Source organism: Galeopterus variegatus, unplaced genomic scaffold (assembly GCF_000696425.1).
Source record: "Galeopterus variegatus unplaced genomic scaffold, G_variegatus-3.0.2 Scaffold639, whole genome shotgun sequence".
NCBI classification, from domain to species: domain Eukaryota; kingdom Metazoa; phylum Chordata; class Mammalia; order Dermoptera; family Cynocephalidae; genus Galeopterus; species Galeopterus variegatus.
In genome coordinates, this window is record NW_007726750.1 from 219396 (window position 1) to 225395 (window position 6000).

General features: G+C 36.9%; 1 protein-coding gene across 1 annotated transcript in view; it reads right to left on the reverse strand.

Moving 5' to 3' along the window:
• ZBTB44 (zinc finger and BTB domain containing 44) overlaps nucleotides 1-6000 on the reverse strand; it is a 66474-nt gene that overhangs the window by 8879 nt on the left and 51595 nt on the right.

A 6000-nucleotide genomic window follows, 5' to 3' on the forward strand; every position in this document is an offset into this window, starting at 1 on the left:
CTCCCTCCTCCAAGTGTTTTTTATGGTTTTCATCCCTCCCCACTCCCCTTTTAAAAGTAATGTTATCTCGAATACATGTACCCATAAACTAGGAGTAGGAACACAGCCATGGCTAGTCTAGGGCTGCTTTTGCACTATAGTGGCAGAGCTGAGTAGCTTAGGTTGCAACAGAGGCCGTGTGGCAGTTAAGTCTAAAATATTTACTATCTGGCCTTTAACGGAAAGTATGCAAAGCCTCACCATAAACAATACAGTTTAGTGTTGTCTGGTTGTAAACCTTACATAAGTTAAGTCATACTGTACGTATTCTTATGTCTTCTTGCTTCTTTCCTTCAACACTGTGGACTCGTTCATGTTGTTACATATAACTGAAGATTATTTTCATTACTGTATAATATTCATAATCTATACATTTCACTCTTGATAGTTTCAGGGTATTATGAACAATGCTTCTGTGAATATTCTTGTACAAATAACTTAATGCACATGTACATGCTTTTCTCTAAGGAATATACTTAGGAATCAAATTGCCAGATTGTCAAATATGGATAGCTTCAACTTTATTAGAAAATGCTGAACTCTGGCTTTCTGGTTAGCTCATTTGGTTAGAGCACAGTGTTGATAACACCAAGGTCAAGGGTTCAGATCCCCATATTGGCCAGCTGCCAAAACAAAATAAGAAAATGCTGAACTCTTTTCCTGAGTGATGGTGCTAAATCTGCATGACTACCAGAAATGTCTAAGAGCTGTGTGTTCCACATCCTCACCAACACTTCGTATTGTTGAATTCTTAAATTACTGCTCATCTGGTGGGTGTGTAGCAATATTTCATTGTGGTTTGAGTTTCATTTCCCTTGTTACCAATGAGGATGAAACACTACTTCATATATTTGCTGAAACTTCTCTCTTGTGAAATGTCTGTTCAAGTCTTGTTATTGAGTTGTCAGCCTTTTCAAAGAGTTCTTTTCATATTTCAGATACAAGACCTTTGTCAGTGATACATGCTAAAAATCTTTCCTCCTTCCATGTCTTGCCTTTTTACTCTTTTTATGGTTTCTTTCGCTGACCAAAAGTTTTAATTTAATTAAATTTATTAATCTTTTCCTTTATGGTTATGGCTTTTTTGTCTTTTAGACATCTTTTCTTATCTCAGATTATCATATAAAAAGATTTATGTTTTGTCTTTGTGGTTTTTTCTTTAGGTCTTTAATCCACCTGGAGTTGATTTTGTGACAAACACATTTATTGAAAAGTCTTTTTTCTTTTCTGCTCTACAATATCTCTGTCATATATCAAGAATGCATAAACGCATGGGTCTGTTTCCAGGTTTTCTATTAACTCCATTTGCTTGTCTGTCCTTTCATTAATGCCAATCCGTAGATACCACAGCTTTATAATTAGTCTTGATATCAAGGAGAGCAAGTCATCTTTCTCACCTTGTTCATTTGCTTCCTGAACATTGTGGCCATTCTTGGCCCTTTGCCTTTCTATATACATTTTAGAATCAGCTTGTTGAATAAAAGTTGGGAAATTACATGACATTGTCTTATTCTTTTTTAATGGTTACCTTAGAAATTAGACATACTTATCAAAGCCTAAAGTTAATCAAAATCTTTACTTTCTCCTGGATAAAAAAAAATTTCAGAAGCTTTATTTCTTACCCACTCCCATCCTGCAACTTCTACATCATTATTGTGCTACATTTTACTCCTTTGTTCTGAGTAAGCCGGACATTACTTTCACACACACAGTTGAACACTTACATTTGCTCACGTATTCAGCTCTTCTCTTACTCTTCATTCATTCCACCTGTCTGTGCTCATTTTACTTCTGCCTGAAATCCATCCTTAAGAAAATCTTTAGTGATATGCTGATGATTTGTTTGAAAATACTTTATTTCACCTTCATTCATAAAATATATTTTCACTGTGTGCAGATATCTAAATTGGCAGTTCCCCCCTCCGCCCAGGACACTGAGGACATCATCCACAAGATTCCTGACCTTGTTAAAAGTCAGCTATTCTTTGTAATCTGCATTTTTTTTTGTTTTTTATTATCTGAATTTTCTCCATGATGTGTCTAGGTTTGTGCTTCTTTTTATTTTTCCCGTTTGGGATATGCTGGCTTCTTAGACTATGGTGTCTCTCATCAATTCTGGAAAATTCTCAGCCATTCTCTCTTCTCCTTTTAGGACTTCCATCAAACCTACATTTGTATCTTCCACGCCCTTCTCTTCTCTACTCTAGTCTCCACCATTGTTTCTTTCTCAGTGCAGCATTCAGGTAATTTGTTCTAATTCATCTTCTGATTCCTCAAGTCTCTCTTCTGCTAAGTCCAATCTGCTGTCAAAATGTTCACTGAGATTTTTATTTATTTATTTAATTCCCTAAAAGTCCAACTTGGTTTCTTTTCTCAAATCTGCTATGTCAGTTTTACAGTTTACTGTTCTTTGCAATTATTGTTCAAGTTTACTTCATTAAACATAGTAGGCCTATTTGTTTTATTTCTGTCTAAAATCTATGCCAATTAGCTATGTCAATTTATTTGGTTTTTTTTCTCTGTGTTATTTTTCTCTCTGCCTTGTTTCCTTGTGTGCCCTGGTTACTTTTGACAGTGGTTACCTGCCCTTGAAAATTATCTGTAAGGGGACTGATTTGCTGAGGTTAAGATGAATACACACTATTCGAGAGAAGCTTTGTTTGCTTCTGCTAGGTTCCTGGGGAACACTACCTAAAATAAATTCACTGCTTGAGATCCTTGGCCTACCCACACTAGGTATAACCAGGATGTAAATCTGGTTTAAGTGTGCTAGTTGGTAACCACACTTTTCAGGGATGTGTCTTCCTCCCTTTTTCCTTTTCATTTTCTAGTCTGCCCACCGCCAAGGCAGCTTTTTCTACAGTCCCCTGGAGTTTGGAGGATGGGAAGCTTTAGTTCTAGAGGAACTGTCATTCAGGGTCCCTACTTAATTTGTGGAGCAACTTTTTTAAGACTTCATAACTTTCACAAGCTCTGGGTCTTGACTTCTGTTTCTTTCACTCTTTGAGTTGTGAACCAAAGCCCATTTGCCTTTTGGCAAGTGTCGTAAACACAAAACTGGCTTTAATGCTGATAATCTACTTACCTCTCTCTGTCAGGCTTTCCCCCCAAATTTACCCTGGCAGTTCCTTGCCCATCTTTTCAACTTTTCAAATACTTTAAAGGTGACTTTTAAAAAATCTAGAATGTGTTGCTTGCAGTGGGACAGTGTGGATCTAAACAACCTAGCCTAGTCTCATCAAATAATAAACTGCCAATTTCTTTACTGTATGTAAATAAGCTGTTTTGCACCAAATGAACAAATCTGAGCTTCTGAAATAGTCTAGTTCATTAATAGCAAACAAGATTTTGATTACAATATTTTAACGAAAGTTAAAAAGTGTATTAATTGTAACAGTTTGTACAATACCATAAACATGTGAACATTTAATAAATATTATCTATTAATAGACAGATAGGATGAAGTTTCTTCCTGACAAAAGCTGAGAACCCAGTGCTTCCGTTTTCCCCTGTGCAACACCTAAATTACCTGGCATTATTAGGAAACAAGCAAATTTTCCACTTAAATTTTGCAAAAAACTAACCTATCCCCTTTCAAGGCATTCAAATGTACTCATTTAATCATTTGTGCTAGAAAATTTAGACAGTTTAATATTTTGCCTTGACTTCTTAAATAAAAAATACTAAATATATTTTTTGTTTCTTGACAACTCACAGCAACCATCAGGAACACCAATTATTACACTGTGGTGTATTACACTGACATACTCTACAGCTTTTGAAAGTAGACAGGACTATGTGCATTTACATTCATCCCCAATGGCACCTCCATTCTTCCTGATCCCCCATCCCACCCTTGCTGCTGTGTGTTTAGCATTTCTGTGCATGCCTTTTCTTTTTCTCTTTCCCTTATTACCAAATGACATGCTTTCCCCCTATGTCTACTTATCCCTTATCTTTTTGATTTCTTTTTAATCCAGATGTAGGATGAAGAACCAGATAATGCTTCATTTTATTTAACAAAGAACTATTCCTCTGTTAATATCTTCCCATTCTCACTTTTTCCTTAGAGAAGAAAAAGAAAAAGAAAAGGGAACCAAATACTAACGTTTCAATCTGTCCTAGGATATAAACTGGAAAAATCCCAATATTTGGACCTGGTCACCATGGACATAAATATCTATCTACCTGTTGGTATTCTAAGCTTATTCCAAGCACAGACAATATTAAAAGTTTACAGGCAAAGCCTTGCAAAAAACATCTGGAAGTGTGATAAGGGCAGGCCAGGAAGACCGATCTCATTGACATTTGCTTCTCACCATCAGGCAAGCTATAGTACTTTTAGGAGGGGGTGGGGTCTTGGTGAGGTGGAAACAGAAAAACCCTTTGCCTTGGACTGATTCTAGTATTGTCAAAGGTTTGTTTAAAAAGCTGATCAAAAAGAACTAAAATGGAGTACAAGATACATCTAGCAGATGGGGATATAAAATGTTATCTAAACCTTGGCCTCTAGATCTCCAATACAATGGACAGTGAACATGCAAAGTAAAACAAACACACTCTTCTCTCACTGTTAAATGAACCAAAAGCTAAAAACAAAAACCACTCCAAGCTAAATTAACAGTTAAAACAAAACAGACTTAGAATTCTATCCATACTGTGGAGATTACAACACATAAATAGCATTATATCACTTATGCAACCACCAGCAAAAATTTTGTTAACTCTTTTTCCTGAGATGATGGTTTTTGGCAATGACAACACAAGTAATCAAATGAATTGGAATTTCAGTCGAACTGATTTAACAGCAGGATTTACAGACAATATCACTTTCCTGATGTGACAGTGATGTTTCTTAAATTATTAAAATGAAATCTCCTTTCTACACTATAGGGATTCTGTTCTCAGTTGTAGTGAGAGGTGAAGAATTCTGGACAGACCCTTTCCACCTTATGAAACAGTAAAGATGATTTACAGAGACAATCAGCTTTATATGGGAAGGGCTATTCAAGAGAGAATCCACTCTCTTTTCCCAAAAAGAAGAGCTGTATGATAGAATCTGTTGCAGCAACACAAGCTGCTACTACCACTGGTTAGGTACTCAAGACTTACAAAAACCCTTCTGGCACTGAAAAATATTACAGTGGTCATCTCCCACTGAGCATTTCCCATGTGCGAGGCACTGTTCTAAATGTTTTCAATACAATATCTCACTTCATACTTGAAAAAGAGAAAAGGAGCCCCTAACATTCAGGAACTGGCCTGATGTTCACTCAAGAGCAGGCCTGGCACTCACTCACAGCTAGGCCATGATATACTCCTGTTGGACATAAACAGTTTCACAGAACACCAAATCAGACCGTGACCCTTATTAAGTGATACCAAAAAACATACCTTTGTTTAAGCACAGACAAAAACAAGGTCACTGTGTAATCACAAAAATACCAAACATTCCCCTCCCTCTCCAGCTAATATGAGTCACTGCTGCTGTAGGTTCACTTTAGTCTGCATTCCTAGATGATATTAAGACATTCATAGAATTATCCCTACTTTTGACATCACCAGTCCTGAGCAAACGTTACACTTCCTTGAATCCTCCCTAAAATCACCTAACACAAGCCCAAATCCTCTAAGTCCTTTTTAACACCCACTACTGGGAAGCCCTAAAGACCCCATAGTGTGTGATCTCCCTTGCTCAAATGAGTATAAAGCTCCACCTGTTCAATTATAGGTAGTCTTGGGCTATAGGGCACTGGCAGAAATAGAGGTCCCACTGAAATTCAGCTGAAGTCCTTGTTGCTTTGAACTGGGACCCTCCATAAAAGCGCAGATCTGAAATCCCTTCTGAGGTACAACCTGCCTTTAGCTAGGAGGAAGTTCATGCTGAACTGACCTCAAAAATTTCAATGAATCCCTTCACTGTTGTGTTTATGTTTTTCTTCCTAGAAATAATGTCTTTGG